Below are 18,304 nucleotides of genomic sequence, written 5' to 3' on the forward strand. Positions count from 1 at the left end.
ACCCCTTCTGTTTCCACGGGAACAGAGTTCTTGTGCTTGGGAGTCTCTCAAAGCTGGCCCTGTGTACCTCTTCATCTGGCTGTTCATCTGCATCCTTTATCATATCCTTTTAACAAACTGGTAATGGTAAGTATTCCCATGAGTGAGTCACTCTAGCAAAATCAATTGAACCAGAGGAGAGAGGTATGGGAACTTCTAATTTGCAGCCAAATAAGATGGAAGTTGTGGGTGGGGCACCTGGGTGGCTCAGTCCGGTTGAGCACCTGACTCTTGATTTTGGCTCAGGTCATGATCCTAGGGTCATGGGATTGAGCCCCACTTTGGGCTCCACACTGAGCGTGGACCTAGTTAACATTCTCTCCTCCCCCCACCCCTTTTTGTCTCTCTCCCTCTGCTCCTCTAACCCCCTCCTAAAATAAAGTTTAAACAAAAATTTAAAAAAAGAAGTTGTGGATAACTTGGATACTGGTGACAGGTATCTGAAGTGGGGGATGGTCTTGTGGGACTGAACCCTTACCCGTGGGATCTGATGCTATCTCCCAGTAGACAGTGTCAGATACTCAGCTGGTGTCTCAAAGAATTGCTTGGTGGGGGAAAACCACACACGTGGTGACCAGAAGTGTCAGAAGGGAAGCGTTGTATGTGACTGGTAAAGGCAACACACAGAAGGAAAGATTGTTTTTTCCCCACATGATATGGTAAGCTCAGAGTGCATGGAAATTAGTTTACTGTGTATCTCCATGTGAGGAATTCTCTGTAGCTTTTCATTACTGCTTTTCATTTTATTTCATTTATTTATTTTTTTAAATGTTTTATTTATCTTTGAAAGACAGAGAGAGACAGTGTGAGCAGGGGAGGATCAGAGAGAAAGGGAGACACAGAATCTGAAGCAGGCTCCAGGCTCTGAACTGACTGTCAGCACAGAGCCCGACGTAGGGCTCGAACCCACGAACTGTGAGATCATGACCTGAGTCGAAGTCGGACGCTCAACCAACTGAGCCATCCAGGTGCCCCTGCTTTTCATTTTAACTACAAGAGTAGAATCTTTCTGCCTCCAATGCAAATTTTTAGGAAAGGAAAATGAATTGGCCATCCCCTGAGTCAAATGTCCTTCTCTGGTCAAATCACTGTGATCAACATTGATTGTGTCATACATATATGACAAAGTCCTAAGGGATGGTGTGGGTAAGAGCAGTTCTCAGAGATATGGCGCTAGGGTGAGCAGGCAGGGTACTTGGCCCTTGTCTTTCCTTACCACCCAAATCTGAATCAATCCTACCACTTTCTTTGCCTAAGCAGCTAAGAGCTGCTGGAGAAAAAAAAGGCACAACATTTATAGAACATTTATAGAAATTTCAAATGGAACATCCAATTGGGTAAAGATCCCCTAGGCCTCATGCTGGCGGTTGGGTGGGGAGGGATAGTGCTAGGTAGGGTAGCATTGAAAAGACTGATTCATTCAATGGCTCTGAAGGAACGTATCTTGGTGAATTCACCAAGTTCAGGGTCAGGCTCTGAATTTTGCAAGCTTAGAAACATGAACATAACATCTCAGAATTGAGATTTGTAGGTACTGATTCACATTAAAGAGGTACACAAGCAACTGATGTACAACTCCTAAATGTGAACTTATTAATTTACAAAGAATATCTAAAGGCACATCAGCCCTTCCCCAGCGCCTAGTACAATTGTTGCAGGAGTTTTTACCACAGTACCTGAGATTCATTGTCTCATCCCCTCGAAGGATGAAGAAATGGACACAAAATGAGCAGCAGGCAAACGTTTATTAGAGTGTACGATTAGAAAGGAAGAATAGTAGGAAAGCTCTCTTTACAGAGACGGGACATTGAAAAGTGAGTGTCCATGGACTAAAGGCAAGGGCCTTGGTTTTATAAGGTTCTGGGGCTCCCCTCCCCCTTTCACTTCCCCCTTGTTTATTCTCAGGTTCTACCCTTATTGGCTGGATAGCTTTAGGTGCTGGGTTATCCATTCCTGATTGGCTTTCCATTGAATGAGGGGTGGTCAATGGCCATATCCTTCCTTGTGGATCATACATTTTATGGCCTACTACTTATTTTTACTTAGGTCTTTAGTCAAATTCTTGAGGGGAACCTCAGGGGGAATAGGTGGTGTCTGTTATATTCTTAGGGGGAACCGTAAGCCCGAGGGGGTTTGCTGTAGTTGATTGCTCCCAGCATTGTTTCAAGATATGTGTTTGTCCCCACCCAGGGACCTCAGGTCCCAACCTTTCCCTCTCTGCCTATTTTATCCTATCTTTCCCTATTATACAATGAGAGTTATTCTCAATGCATCTGATGAATAATCAGAAACTGGTAAACCTATTTCACCAGGGGCCAAGATAGAACTTGTTTTTTGGTTTTTTGTAATTTAAAAACATTGCTTAATGTTTTTTTAGAGAGAGAAGCTGGGGAGGGGCATAGAGAGAGGGAGACAGAGGACCCAAAGCAGGCTCTGCAGTGTTGAACGGGGAGCCGGATGCAGGGCTGAACTCACTTACTGTGAGATCATGACCTGAGCCAAAGTCTGAAGCTCAATCCACTGAGCCACCCAGACGGCCCAGAATGCGTTTGATAGACAGAACCCGGGGGCCTTGTCACTAAAGCTCTGCTGAGGTCATCAAGTCACTCCACTCTGGTGTCCAGTACCAGATCTGGCTTCCTGCCACACCACAACCAAAGGCAGAGCGACAGAGACCCCCCTGCTGAGGACTTCCCCAAGGGGCTGAGTAGGCAAGAAAACAGACGCAGACCTAGCGCAGGAGGGTAGGACTCGGAGGAGGAACGGAGTCCGGTGCCAGGGCCACAGAGAGAGAGCAGAGACTGTCACAGGCTCCCTGGCTCAGACCCAGGCAGGCGGAGGGGAGGACTCATTCATCCAGGGCCAGCCCAGGAGTGAGGCTGCAGAGCTGGCTGGCCCGGCCCAGGCGGGGTGTCAGGCGGGGAGGGGATTTCCTCAGCCTCCCTCCCCCTGGGCTGACGGGCTGAGAACCTGTTGGGACGATTTCAGTTTGGGGAGGGACCACGGAGCTCCGGGCAGGGCGGGAACTTCAGGGCCGCGGAGGCAGCCCCTGGGCCCAGGCGCCCGGGAACGCGGGGTGCAGCCAGTCCCGCCTGGGCCGCCCGTCGGCCGCCCGAGGTAAGCTGCTGGGGCTGGGACGGCTGCAGGGGGGCCCGCGGTGGGGAGGGGGCGGCGGGGCAGGGGGCGCCAGGGGGCAAAAAAAGGCCGGAGGGCCCCGGGGGCTCTTGCGGGAAGGAGCCGGCCTGGGGTACTCCCTTGGCAACCTCCCTTCCGGAGTATCCTTCAGGATGGCCGCTTGGGATCCTGCAACTTTCATTTTAAAAGTAGCTTGTCGAGGGGCGTCTGGCTGGCTCAGTCGGAGGAGCATGCGACTCTTGATCTCAGGTGGTGAGTTCGAGCCCCACCTTGGGTGTGGAGATTACTTAAGTAAATAAACACACTTAAAAAAAAGTAGCATGTTGAGTCAGGAATGGGGGGCTGTGTCTGGTTTCTCCCCCAAGGACATGGTTGGCAGGGACCAGGCAATGCCACTCTCCTCCCTCCTCAGCTCTGGGCAACCCCTGGCTTTTTCTCCCTTCTTCGCATTTTCTCCCAGTAAGCAACCTCCCTCCCCATGTCTGTCCCCCAACTTTTTTTTCTCTCTCCAACTGAGCCAGTTGCTAGAGCTCCATTCCGGCCCTGGAGACCACAGCCTGGAGACAGCCGCTCCAGCTTCTGCCTGCCAGGCGCCACCCCCTCGGTTATTTGTTTCCTCCTTCCTGGTATCGGTTCTAAGGGATTTTGCTCATTCATTCGTTACTATTCATTTGTTTGTTCATCACTGTTTGAGCGCATACCTGGATTCTGGGGGAGGGGGCACACAGTCTCTGGGAATAGGAAAACTGGCGTGTGTTTCATGCATTGGATAATTAATGAGCTGGTGGGCAGCGTGGCAGAGTGGAAGGTTATTTGGTGGCTGTCCTGACACTTGGATTCCTCTTCCAGCTCTCCGTTCACTTCCTGAGCCCCAGTTTGCCCATCCCTAAAGTGGTGTTGTGATGATGGCAGGAGACAGTGCATGTCAGGCACCAAGGTGGGCGCCCAGGAGGTAGTGGGGCCTCAATAAACACCTGTGCTCTTTCCTTCCTTGGTTCCCTCCCTGCCTGCCCCGCCTCTCCCAGCTGCCACCTCCCAGTCCCTGTAGGCTTGTAAAGATCTGGGAGACAACCCCTGGCCTTGAAAGCACTTAGGCAGACTTGTACACCTAGAATGGATAGTGAAGGGGGAGGTAGAGATGGGAGAGGGAGGCTCAAAAGGGGCGGGGGTGGACTGGGGAAGAAAACCGGACCAGGGCTGGGACTGCAGTGGAGGGAAATGAAGTTCCCAGCAGGCTCTCCTGCAGTTTCCGAATTTGCACTCACATTGAGCAGCGAGTGATGGGAACCACCAATTCCTAAGAGCAACTCTGCCCGGCCTCGGGCTAAAGGCTTTTAAATGAAAATAAATAATATTTTTAAAATGTTTATTTATTTTTGAGAGAGAGAGAGCGTGAGTAGGTGAGGGGCAGAGAGAGGGAGACAGAATCTGAAGCAGGCTCCAGGCTCTGAGCCCAATGCCACCTGGAACCCACCAACTATGAGATCATGACCTGAGCTGAGGTCTGATACTTAATCCACGGAGCCACCCAGGTGCTCCTAAGGGCTTTTAAATACCTTATCTCATTGAATCATAACCCTGTTATGATATTATTATCCCCATTTTATAGATGAAGAAACGAAGATACAAACAGGCTAAAGGATTCCCTAAGTTCACCTGGCTAGTAACTAATGGATCCAGAATTCAACTCTAGGTCAGAGTCTAGACTCCATGCTCTTTTTTTTTTTTAATGTTTATTTTTGAGAAAGACAGAAAGAACTCATGGAAACTGGGGTGGGGGAGGGGCAGAGAAAGGAGGAGTTAGAGGAACTGAAGGCGGGTTCTGCTGACAGCAGTGAGTACTGAGTACTATGCAGTTGGGCTCCCCTCCCCCCGGCCCCCCGCATAGGGCTTGCTGCTGCCAGCGTGCAGCCTGATGTGGGGCTCGGACTCATCAGCTGTGAGATCATGACCAAGCTGAAGTCTGATGCTTAATCCACTGAACCCCCAGGCACCCCTAGCCTCCATGCTCTTTGTTCAAGTCCTTATTGTCTTTCAAGTTCCTCTGTATGGGAAAGAACAAAAGGACATCATCATTCTCCTAGCTTCCTAGACACCAGCTCCTTAATTCCTGTACATCTCCTGCTCTGGGCTGCTTTATCCTAGTCTGGAAGAGCACACTCCTTCCTGATTCATGAATTCATTCACTTATTCACCCATCATTCATTCAATCAAGTGCTCTGTTGGTCCCAAGAGGGTCCCTGCCCATATCTGTTTGTTCACAGTTATTTAACCAGCAGCTTGCATATCCCTAATACAGAAACGTTTAGGGCGCCTGGATGGCTCAGTCGGTTAAGCATCCTACTTCAGTTCAGGTCACCATCTCACGGTTGGTGAGTTCAAGCCCTGCATCAGGCTCGGATAGTGCAGAGGTTGCTTGGGATACTTTCTTTCTCTCTGTCCCTGACCTGCTCGCGCTCTCTCTCTCTCAATATAAGGAAATAAACTTTTTAAAAAATATTAAAAAAAAAGAAATGTTTGACAAATCCTTTGTGATTAAATGGGTCCTAGAAACATTTTTTTGATGCATTCTGTGGGCTCCCTAATAGGGATTCAAAGATGAATAAAACTGAAGTCTTATCCTCAAGGTACCCATAGCCTTGTGGAAGAAATGGTGATAATACAAAGTAGACATGGTACCCTAGACAGGAGCCAAGCCTAGAGAGGGAACTATGAGGGGCATTTAATTCTATGTCGGCTTTGTTCTTTACTGTATCCAAGACCTAGCCAATGGCAGGCTTGTGGTAGATGCTCAGTAAGGCTTTGCAGCCGAGGCGTTTAGGACAGGATCTTGAAAGGGCTGTTAGAACTTCACCAGGTGAACAAACTGGGGAGGTAAGATATTCTAGCAGAGGAAGATACTCATGAAAAGGCCTAGGGCAGGGTGGGAGCTGGGACTGTTAGAGGCTCCGGATGGCTGAAGTGTGGAGTGTAAATGGAAAAATAGCAAGAAATGAGGATGGATAAATAGGCAGGGCTCAGGCCATGAGCCTTGTCAAGGAAACTAGATTTTATACCAAGGGTATTGGGTAACTATTGAAGGGATTTAATAAAAGGAGGACACCATCTGACTTATATTTTAAAAGTGTGGCTGATGCTTGGAGGTCCTGGAAATGGACCCAAGATCTCTAGGCCTGACAGAGTTCCTACCTGTCTGAGCAAATAAACCTTTTTTTTAAGGATCTGGGTTAGGACTTCCTTTTTAGGACTTCATAATGGTTCATGAAGGGCCTGGTGTCCTGATCTACTACTGCTTTGGCCTCAGATGTATGCTGGGTTACAGCCAATCTATTCTTTTTTTTTTTTTTATTTTTAAGTTTATTTATTTATTTTGAGAGGGAGGGATGGAGAGAGAGAGAGACAGAGACAGAGAGACAACATGAATCAAGGAGGGGCAGAGAGAGAGGGACAGAGAGAGAATTCCAAGCAGGCTCTGCACTGTCAGCTCAGAGCCTGACGCAGTGCTTGAACACACAAACCGTGAGATCATGACCTGAGCTGAAATCAAGAGTCAGATGCTTAATTGACTGAGCCACCCAGGTGCCCCTAATCTAGTCTTCCTAATAAAAGTACTGAAATATACAAATGATTTACATTTGCATAATCAGGAGCAAATTCTGGGGTACACTTCTTGCTAACTTGTGCTTTCTTATGTAAAGGAGAGAGAAGGAATTGTAGGTGGGGCACCAGGAATTATACTAGGCTCTGAATATGCCCCTGGTCGGCGGGGGTGTGTGTGTGTTGAATTGGAACTGGGGGTACATGGACATGGATAGCTTTCAGAGAATTAGTTTCCAGGCCCTCAGATTCCATAGGTATTCTTTCCTAACAGCAATCTGCTTACTGGATTCTTTTAAGTTATCCTTGTGAACTCTCTTTCCTTCCTTCCTTCCTTCCTTCCTTCCTTCCTTCCTTCCTTCCTTCCTTCCTTCCTTCCTTCCTTCCTTCCTTCCTTCTTCCCTCCATTCCCTTCCCTTCCCTTCCGACTTCATGTCCAATGTGGGGCTTGGACTCAAGACCCTGATATTGAAAGTCACATGCTCTACCGACTGAGCCAGCCAAGAGACCCTAACTCTGCTTTCATTGTTTCCCTTCTCTAGCTTTACTAGATTTGTCCCAAATCATTCTATGGTGCGTTGCTTGAGGACATAAAAACCGGAAGGACAACTGGAGAATGCTTTGTTCTTGAGAGATTAGGTAAGATAAATTGAAGGGGTGGTGCCTTACTACAGACTCTTAGAATTTACTTTTCACTTGTTTTATTATTTTTGTTTAAGTAAACTCTACACCCACTTGGGGCTTGAACTCATGACCCCTGAGATTGAGAGCTGCGTGCTCTACTGACTGAGTGGGCCAGCCAGGCACCCCAGCAACCAGAGATTTAATAAGTCACCCAAGGTCACAGAGCTACTAAGTGGCAGAATCAGGACCCGAACTCTAGAATCTCCTCTCTAGAATTTGTGCTTTTAACCACGTACTTCAATGTACGTGCCTTAGCTCTTTTTCTGTGTATTGTAGAGTCAATTGGGACCTGGGTTAGTTGTCATGGGGATACAGATAAACTCATTTATAGAAATTTTTAAAAATGAAGGTGGATTTTCTTACAGATAAAAAATTATTCTGGTTTGGTTGGTTGGTGTGACAGTAAGGACTGACTTTGATAACCGGATTACACGGCAGACATTTTCCATAAATTGAACAAGCTAAATCTATAGTTTCAAGGTTTGGATGAAAATATATCAAAAGTATGATTCCAATGAGACTATGCCAGAAAATTCTGTCTCTCTAGGTATTTTAAAAAGATTTTATTTTTAAGTAATCTCAAACTCTTTTAAGTAATGTCTTGCTCGAACTCACAACCCCAAGATCCAGAGTCACTTCCTCTACTGACTGAACCAGCCAGGTGCCCCCAGAAAATTCTATCTTGGAAACTATTTTAACCTGTGAACAATAATTTTAGTCATTATCATAAAATGTGTGAGGGGGTCATAGCTTTCTCAAAATCTGATGGGGGGGGGGTTACCTGGGTGGCTCAGTCAGTTGAACCTCTCACTTTGGCTCAGGTTATATCTCATGGTTCATGAGCTCGAGCCCTGCATCAGGCTCTCTGCGGTCAGCACAGAGCCTGCTTCAGATCTTCTGTTTCCCTCTCTCTCTGCCCCTTCCTTGTTCGTGCATCCTCAGTCTCTCTCTCTCAAAACTAAATAAACATAAAAAAAAAAACTAATGGGGATTCTTGAGCGAAACAATGTGAGGACTTCTGGCATATGGCGTATGTACACATCACTGGCCACGTGCATCGTGGTCAAGATGAGGTTCCTGGTCAGGAGCTCAGGAGCTGAAGTGGCTTGTCTACGGGTAAGTAGAGGCAGAAGTGAAGCAAGATCAGGGTTTTCTGATTGCTGTGATTTCTGTGACTCCACACTTCCTTCCTTCTTCATTTCTTGATGGCTTATTTAGCAAACATTGACTGGGCACTTACAGATGGAGTAAAAAATACACATTTTTGACTTTTTCTGTAGTTTATATTCTAGTAGAAAAGACAGACAATGAGTAAGCACATCAGATGTTTTTAGGTAGTGACAAGTACTGGGAGCATATAAGCTGCAGAATGTGATAGAATATCTGGGTGGGCAGAGGGGTGGGTCAGGGAAGACTTCCTAGGGAGGTGCTCTTTGTTATGAAGGAGGTAGACTTGTATATATATAGGGTGTGTGGGAGAAGTGGAGGGGTGAAGGAGAAAGGTTTAGGTCAAGGGAACAGCAAGTGCAAAGACCTTAAGGCAGGAGAAAGCTTGGGGTGTTCTTGGGGTAGAAAGAACTTGTGGAAAACAGTATGGAGTTTCCTAAAATAATTAAAAAATTGAAATGGCATACCATCCAGTAATTCTAATTCTGGGTCTTTACTTGAAGAAAACGGAAACACAAATTCATTTTTTTTAATGTTTAGGTTTTTATTTTGAGAGAGAGAGGGGGAGAGAGAATCCCAAGTAGGCTCCAAGCTCCTGGGGCAGAGCCCAACACGGGGCTTGAACTCACAAACCATGAGATCATGACCTGAGCCAAAATCAAGAGTCAGACACTTACCTGACTGAACCACCCAGGCACCTTGAAAACACTCATTCAAAAAGATGCATGCACCCCTATGTTTATTGTAGCATTATTTACAATAGCCATGATATGGAAGCAACCTCAGTGTCCACCAGTGGATGAATGGGTAAAGGAGATGCAGTATATATAATAGAATATTATTTAGCCATAAAAAAGAATGAAATCTTGCCATTCATAACAATGTGGATGGACCTAGAGGGTATTATGCTAAGTGAAATAAGTCAGACAGAAAGACAACTACCATATGATTTTACTTATTTGTGGAATCTTAAAAACAAAGCAAATGGATAAACAAACAGAAACAGACTCACAGAGAAGAAACTGGTAGTTGCCAAAGGAGAGGGGAGATGGGATGAGTGAAATAAGTGGAGGGGATTAAGGGGTACAAGCTTCTACTTATAAAGTAAGTAAGTCATGGGGATGAAAAGTACAGCATAGGGGATATAGTCAATAGTACATCAGTAATGTTATATGGTGACAGATGGTATCTACACCTGTGGCGGTGAGCATTTTGTAATGTATGTAATTGTTGAATCATTATATTGTACACCTGAAACTAATAATACTTCAATAAAAATAATACTTCAATAAAAATAATACTTCAATAAAAATACATATATATAAGAACATTTTTTAATGTTTATTATTTTTGAGAGACAGAGAGAGACAGTGTGAGCAAGGGAGGGGCAGAGAGAGAGGGGGAGACACAGAATCTGAAGCAGGTTCCAGGCTCTGAGCTGTCAGCACAGAGCCCAATGCGGGGCTCAAACTCACGAACTGTGAGATCATGACCTTAGCCGAAGTTGGACGCCCAACCAACTAAGCCACCCAGGTGTCCCTAAAAATACATATATATAAAAGGGAAACAGTATATCAAAATAAAAATAGATGTTGGGGGAGAATGGTAAAATTCTACAAAGCAGGCAGAAGCTAAGTCATGCAGGACCTCACCAGCCTTGATAAGGATCTGGTATTTATCTGGAAGACAGTGAGAGGTTTTTTTTTTTAAGTTTATTTATTTATTTTGACTAAGAGTGTGAGAGTGTGAGTGGGGGAGGGACAGAGAGAAAGGGAGAGAAAACCCCAAGCAGGCTCCATACTGCAGCGCAACATGGGGCTTGATCCCACGAACTGTTGAGATCAAACCCTGAGCCACAATTAAGAGTTGGTCGCTCAACCATCTGAGCCACCCAAGCACTCCCCATTGAGAGGTTTTAAGGAGAGAGTTGCTATACTCTGATTTATGGCTGTGTTTGCTTTGGAGGGGCTGCAGGGGTGGAAACTGAGATGGAGATTATTTCAAGTAAGACATCAGCAGTCTGCTCTATGGAGGGATTCCATGATGAACAGTGTTAATGGAAAGGCAGAATGGTATGGGATACCATTCTGTCTTCTAGTTCTGGTGATGTATGTTGGTAACTATTGCTATATTAACAAATCACCCCAAAATGTGGAGGCTTAAAACAACAATCATTTTATTTTGTTATGATTCTGTGGGTTTGGAATTTGGGCAGAGTTCAGCTGAGCAGTTCTTCTGCCCTGTGTGGTATCGGCTGGGGTCACTGACTTGGCTGTATTCAGTTGGTGGATGAGCTGAGCTATAAGGTCTAAGAAGGCTTCACTCATAGGTCTGGCACCTCAGTGCTCTTCTACATGGCCAGTCTCTCCATATGATTAGCTTGGGCTTCCTCATAGCATGGTGGCTTCAGGGTAGTCAACCTTATTTATTTATTTATTTATTTATTTAACCTTTTTTTATATAATGTTATTCATCTTAGAGAGAGCGAGAGAGCATAAGTGGGGGAGAAGCAGAAAGAGAGGGAGATAGAGGATCTGAAGCAGGCTCTGTGTTGACAGCAGAGAGCCCACCGAAGCAGGGCTCAAACTCACGAACTGAGAGATCATGACCTGAGCTGAAGTTGGATGCTCAATGGACTGAGCCACCCAGGTGCCCCTTTATCTTCTTTTATTATTTATTTATTTTGAAAGGAAGCTCTATGCCCAACATGGGGCTTAAATCTATCACTAGGTTTCTGTGAACTGATTAACTGTAATCACCCTGATGGGTTTGACTCACTTATAAATCTATATCACAGTATACCATGTTGGAACAATTTGTAGAATTTTATTCCTCAGTGGATAGAGAGGGCCTGGGAACAGGAGGTATTTTGTTTTGTTTTTTCCTTGTGTTTCCAGAGCCCAACATACATAAGGCATTCAGGAATGCTTGTCCAGTGAATGCATACATCATGTAAGAATTCATTGGTTATCAAACCACGGTGCACATAAGAATTCGCTGGGGTGCTGTCAAAAAGGCATGCCGATTCCTGGGCAAGATCCCAGCTCAGACCCTCTGAATCCAAATGTCTAGGGTGGGAGCTTTTAGGCTGAGTTACACTTTAAAATATACAGTATCCAGGCCCTACCTCCAGAGGCTCTGACGCCATTGTTCTGGGATGAGCCCAAACATCAATGTTTTTATAATCTTCTCAGATAATTCTGACGTGTGGCCAAGGTTAAGAACCACTGCCATAGGATTAGAACCAGCCACCTTCACCTGACTTCCCCGGATGATTCTGATGTAGGTGGTCTATGATAGGTGACGGTGTTCAATTTGCCCAGCACTGCCCTGATTTTAGCTTCCAGAGTCCCACATCCCAAGAAATCTAGGCCTGTGCACACTAGCACAGTTGGTCATCAATAGACCACTATTCACGAAACATTGTAGATGAGGCACTACAAGACCTTTTGAAAAATACCTGCAAGTATCTAACGAAAGCAATGATTCTGCCTCCTTACTTAAGGGGCTAACATAGTAGTATCATAATGCTATCAAACAGAGTCGTCTCCTTGAATTAAGGAAGAGATGACCTTGGATCAGTGCTTCCCTTCAGCCCTGTACTCTGGTACGCTAGGTCTGTTAACCTAGCTAAATAAGGTGTCCATCTCTGGGAATTCTTCCGTATTCCTTAGCATACACGAGGCAGCTTTGAAAGCCTGACCACAATCAACAAGGATGATGTGTTGAGGTTAGGATGAAGTTCATGTGTCTCTACACCAGTGTGTATTATTATTACTATTACTTATATTATGATAAGGCACAAATATATATATGTCATATCTTAGTGCTGGGCAAGCAGCGTGGTATAGTGAAGAGCCCAGGATCGCCTCAGAAAAATGGCTTTATGTCTCAGCTTTGGTGTGACTAGGTAGATATATGATCCCAGGTGCCTCTTTTGCTTTAGTTCTTCCTCTGTAAAATAGGAATAATAATGATGTCATCTCCACGGCGCAGCTAGGAGGATCCACTGAAGTAGTATAAGTAAAAGTGGTTCTGTAGACTAGGGAGGGGATATTGCAGTTGTTGTTGAATGGGAGAGGCACAAAAACATTTTTCTATTGAGAGGCCTTGCTCATGACCAAGGCCCTGGTTCCCCCACCCCGAACCACAGCCACAGTTGTGTGGGATTTCAAGGGAGAAGCTTTTTAACACATAATGGGCATGCAGAGACCTCAGGAGGCTGCGTGTCTCCACCTTAGTTACCCTCAAAGTCGAGTGCGAGTTTGCTTTGCTTTAGGAATAAGAAAAACTTCTGGAAAGGGGGGTTTGTGAAAGCAGGTTTTGTTTTCAAATCTTTTGCTTATTTGTTCCAAGTGTATCCTCAGAGATGCAGCAAAAAGAAAACAACCACAGCCACAAACCCATAATATTGAAAAGCTGGTTCTTAATTTCTGTAGCTAAAAAAGCACTCTTTCAGGCTAAACCACGGAGATTGCTGCAGGCAATCTGGAACTGGGCATAATGATGGTTTGCAGCACGATGAAGGAGGCTGTTAAACTCTGTGGCCCAGAAGCCCAATCTGTGGCCTCTCCAATTACCCAGGTTGCCTAGCAACACCACCAAAAGCCTCCCCACCAGGCCCACCTGGGCAAAAGTTGGGTACACCCAGCACAGCCTGCTGTCCAGGGCTCCCAGACCACATCAAGGCTGGACTCAGCCTTGGCAGGGGCCCGCCTGGTACCAATGAATGGGTGGGGCCAGTTGTTTAAAGAAACAATTCAGATATTGAAAACCTACTCATTTGAATGCAACTAGCAAAACAGCATAAACTAGTGATCAAAAGTCTCTTTCTGCCAAAGAGGAGTTGTCCTAAGGTGGGTGGCTGTGCCTGTGCTCTTCTGAGTGAGATGAAGAAGGGAAGGTGAACCTGACTTAGTCCCCTGGGTTTCCACAGAGGCAAGTCCTTTTCTTTTCCTAGGCATCTTGACTCCTTGTGGCAGCAGTGGGAATGATGGGGATTCCCAGCCGCATCCTCTGGGCTGCTGACTTTCCACTTGGAAACTCCCGGGCTCTCTTGTGGGTCTGTTTGGGGAGCTGGAGCAAGAAAAGGGAGATTAGGAGAGAGGGAAGGATGGGATGAACATAATCAAAATAGAGATGTATGCTTCTTTAACACTTGGTGCATGGGAGCCACAGGGCCGAGGAACACACAGGGTCTATGGAGTCAGACGCCCTGGGTTCCTCTCCCAGCCCTCCCCTCACTGGATGCATTACCTTGATCAAGTTACTTAGGAGCCTGAGTTTCCTTATCTATAAAAGGGGGTGTTATTATCCTGTTTTATCTTAAAAATTTTTTGTGTTATTATCCTATTGTATAAGGTTGTGAAAATTAATGCTCATTGAGTGTTTAGCATAGAATCTCGCAGGCAGTAATGCTCAGTGTTACAGCAACTCTTATTATTTCATTTGCTTCTTACAATAATTGTGTAAGATACTGAGGAGAGAAAGGGGGGTCTGTTTTACAGCTGAGGAAACTGAGGCACAGGGAAATGAAAGGCTATGTTGGGAGCAGAACTTGGGTCTTCACGGTGCCAAGCAAAAAGTCAGGTGACAAGACCTTTTGTAGCCATGAGGGCATGGTGGCTCTGCGGGTCTCCTCTGACAGGTCAGCGATGGGAATGATAATGGGACAGAGTGTAGAGGAAAAGGGTAGTGGGAGGCGCTGTTCAACAAAAAGTGATGTAAGACTCTTGGTTGATGTGGCCTGGATAGATGCCCCTATCTTTCCTTCCTGTATATTTTTTTTTGTTTTTTGGTTAATGTTTATTTATTTTTGAGAGAGATTAAGCAGGGGAGGGGCAGAGAGAGAGGGATACAGAGGATCTGAAGCAAGCTCTGAGCTGGCAGCACAGAGCCCGATGTGAGGCTCGAACTCACAAACTGTGAGATCATGACCTCTTGGATGATCACAGTTTGTGAGAGGAGTGGACCCTGGAGTCCTTACTTTGTGGTTCTCATAGGTGCTGCCCTCTCCATGTCACTTGTCGGAGATCGGCTAAATCTATTAAATTAGTTTTTTCAGGAGTGGGGCTCAGGAAGCTGTATGGAAACGAATGTTGAAAAACAAATGCTTGAGGGGATTCTAAGACATAGCCAGATTAGGGAACTACTAGGCAGACTGTCTAATTCACTGTGCAGGTGAGAGAGAGCCATGGAAGCTGTCTTCAGAGCATGGAAGGGACTGGCTCCAGCTCACATAGCCAGGAAGTGGCAGAGTCTAGACCAGAAAACAGGTCTCCTGGTTCTGTGCTCTCCTTGCACTGTGTCTCCCTCACACAGAACAAGAAATGAGTTGGGGCGCCTGGGTGGCTCAGTCAGTTAAGCGTCTGACTTTGGCTCAGGTCATGATCTCGCAGTTCGTGGGTTCGAGCCCCGCGTCGGGCTCTGTGCTGACTGCCAGCTCAGAGCCTGGAGCCTCTTTCAGATTCTGTATCTTTCTCTCTCTCTGACCCTTCCCTGCTCATGCTGTCTCTCTCTCTCTTTCAAAAATAAATAAAACATTAAAAAAAAAAGAAATTAATTTAACTTGTAATAGGAAGACCCTAGGTAGAAGGGTTGCTTGGCTATTCAGGTGTTATTAGGTTCTTGGTTGCAAGGGCAGAGAGTGATTCTGGATGATTACACCAGTAAATAAATTTTATTGAAAACACATTGGGTAGGAAAATAAAAACTATTCCTCCACTCCTATCCACACTTCTGATACCAAATATCTGGGTTTTTCACACCACGCAATTCTGCCACTAACTTCCCCACTGGTTAAGGGTTCAGTTCTACATGACAGCTCCCCACTTCAAATCCCAGTTGCAAGTCTGGACTTCGAATACTTTTGCTCAACTGGCTGTAATTTGAGGTTTCTGTGACTCCCACCTCCTTGGGCTTAATAATTTGCTAGAACAGCTCATAGAACTTAGGAGAGGGCTTTAGTTATTATTACTGGCTTATTATAAAGGATACATGTCAAGAGCAGCCAAACGGAAGAGATGCGTAGGGCAGGTATGCGGGAAAGGATGTAGAATTTCCATGCCCTCTCTGAGTGTTTTGTTCTCCCAGCGCCTCACTGTGTTTACCAACCTGGAAGCTTTCTGAACCTTTTGCTTAGAGTTTTTATGGAGGTTCCATTACATAGGCATGATTGGTTATTGGCCATCGGTGCTTAAACTCCATCTCTAACCCTTCTTCCATTCCCAGAGATGGGCCTGAAAGTTCAAACTCTCTAACCTCTAATCACATGGCTATTTCCGTAGGCAACCAGCCCCCATTCACCTAGAGTCACTTCATTAGCATAAACTCTGGTGTGGTTGAAAGGGGCTTATAATGAATAATAGAAGAAGTTCCTCCCACCCCTGTCACTCAGGAAATTCCAAAGCTTTTAGGAGCTCTGTGTCAGGAACTGGGTGGGAAAATATTTGTTTCTTAGTATTTCACAGTATCACAGGTAGGTTACAAAATCACTGCAAGGGTGCAGAAACAAGGTTTGGGAAATAAGCTGACACAAAGGGAGTCAGGCACCTAGAACTACTACACCAAAAGCATCACAGAGCCAGGTAGGCGAAAATGGCCCTATTGCTGCTATAGCTTCGTGTTCATTGCTGCAGCCTGTTCCAAGATACAGCTGGCATTGGCCGCTGGATACCTAACTGACCCCAATCACAAGGCTGGACACTGGACACTGTTGCCACTGCTTTATAGCCACCACTGGAAAGAACTTTACCAGCCTCAAAAATCCTAAGCAAATGCAGCTGATGGACCAAGCCCACGTTACATACCTGAACCCCAGTTGCCTAGGGACCTGCAAGTGTGAGGATTGGGAGTTTTTACCTTCTGTAGTGCTAAGTGGTCCCTGCTGCCCACCAGGGTTCATGAGATTGGGGGTTCTCCAAGAATCCGGACAAATGAGCATTATATAAGCATTATCAAAAGAATATACTGGGAGTCCTTGACATTTGCAGATTCAACACTTAACAGATTTTGTATTTCATTAGTTACCCTCAAAGGCCCGTTGTGAGTGAATGTGAACTGAATGACTTTGGTAGTCATTGACTAGTTAATGAGCCAGGCCCATCATTCCACTTTGACATCTCACGTGGCTTCACTATTCCCTACTAGTTACAGCCTTTGTGTAACCTGCATGTTGTGACTAAACTCTTTGTTTCTTGTTGGAATAGAAAAGGCTTCTAAAAATAAATCACTCGATAGTGCCAGAAATAGAAATGAGAAGAAAGTGAAGAGGCTTGAGAAAGTGACTTTTATTTTTTATGTTTTGCCACAAGTAGAAGTCTTGGATAAATTGGCATGGGATGTCAAGTTCAGCGGTGTCTAGGATCTCTGATACCAAGAGATGTATGATGTGTGTCACATAGGTCCAAGGAAAAGTGCCTTGGCAAGTTGTTTTAGTGAGTGCTTCAGCCAGTGAAGAAACTGGTCTTCAAGAGAGAGGTTAAAGTTTACTTAAAGGTGAAAAGAGGCACAATTAACTGACCAAGTTTCTATTTTCTTCTTTGCGACCTTGGGTGCAGAGTGTTGAACATAGTTAATTAATACTCCTTACATAACAAACCTTATAAATAAGCTTACATTTGCATTTGTAGAAGATATTTAGGATCCGAAATGTAATCACTTAAAATTTTCTGGCTAAAATTTATAACATAATTTTGGGAGACACTATATGGTTTCGAAGGCTCTTGAAAGGTTTTTGGAAAAATCTCTTGGCAATGTCAAGGATCTCCTGTGTAAATCTCCTTAGGGAAATCTCTCTCTACATTAAGAAAAAAATTTTTTCACGTTCATTTTTGAGAGAAAGAGACAGAGCGTGAGTAGGGGAGGGCAGAGAGAGGGAGACACAGAATCGGAAGCAGGCTCCAGGCTCCAAGCTGTCAGCACAGAGCCTGATGTGGGGCTCAAACTCACAAACCGCTAGATCATGCTAGATCATGACCTGAGCCAAAGCCAGACACTTAACTGACTGAGCCACCCAGGCACCCTCTGCTTTTTTTTTTTTTTTTTTTTTTTAAGGCAGAAGAGTGTTCTGGGTAAATGAGCATTGCCCCACCCTTTCCAATCCTTGGCCAACACAATGGCCCCATGATTCATATCATCAGCAATGCTTATTCCAAACAAAGACAGGATGTAAGGAAGTTCTTTCCAGTTTTCCTCTAATTTCTTTTTTAAGTTTGTTTATTTATTTATTTTGAGAGAATGAGAGAGAGAGAGAGAAAGAGTGGAGGGGCAGAGAGGGAGAGAGAGAGAGAGAATCCCATGTAGGCTCTGCCCTGACAGCATGAAGCCCGATGAAGGGCTCGAACTTAAGTCATGAGATCATGACCTGAGCCAAAACCAAGAGTCATACGCTTAACCAATTGAGCCACCACACTTTTCCTTTTCTTAAGGATACTTGCTGGGGCACCTGGCTGGCTCAGTTGATAGAGCATGTGACTCTGGATCTCAGGGTTGTGAGTTTGAGGGCCACATTGGGCATGGAGCCAACTTAAACAAAAGGGATACTTGGCAGCCATGAAGAGAAGGTCTTTGGTGCACAGGGGGAATATCTTCATTTTTAACTTGAAGAACATGAGTCTTTTCTACTCCTCCAACGTTCTTTTTAACAATCCACCCTCACTGTTCCATATTGGTAGGATGAAAA

At 45.3% G+C, this 18,304-nt stretch overlaps 1 protein-coding gene across 7 annotated transcripts in view; it reads left to right on the forward strand.

The window, feature by feature from the left end:
- Nucleotides 1–2,938: 2,938 nt before the first annotated feature.
- RHBDL2 (rhomboid like 2) overlaps nucleotides 2,939–18,304 on the forward strand; it is a 51,103-nt gene continuing 35,737 nt past the window's right edge. For 6 of the 7 annotated variants that reach the window (XM_039244447.1, XM_039244442.1, XM_039244448.1 and 3 more), the window contains exons 1-2: nucleotides 2,939–3,156; nucleotides 7,314–7,410. The gene's annotated coding sequence lies outside the window, so the exon portion shown is untranslated. Of the gene's footprint in view, nucleotides 3,157–7,313; nucleotides 7,411–13,429; nucleotides 13,479–18,304 lie in introns of those variants that run through there. The other variant, XM_039244443.1, reaches the window with a different exon arrangement.

This window comes from Hyaena hyaena, unplaced genomic scaffold (genome assembly GCF_003009895.1).
Source record: "Hyaena hyaena isolate Hyena2069 unplaced genomic scaffold, ASM300989v1 scaffold_237, whole genome shotgun sequence".
NCBI classification, from domain to species: domain Eukaryota; kingdom Metazoa; phylum Chordata; class Mammalia; order Carnivora; family Hyaenidae; genus Hyaena; species Hyaena hyaena.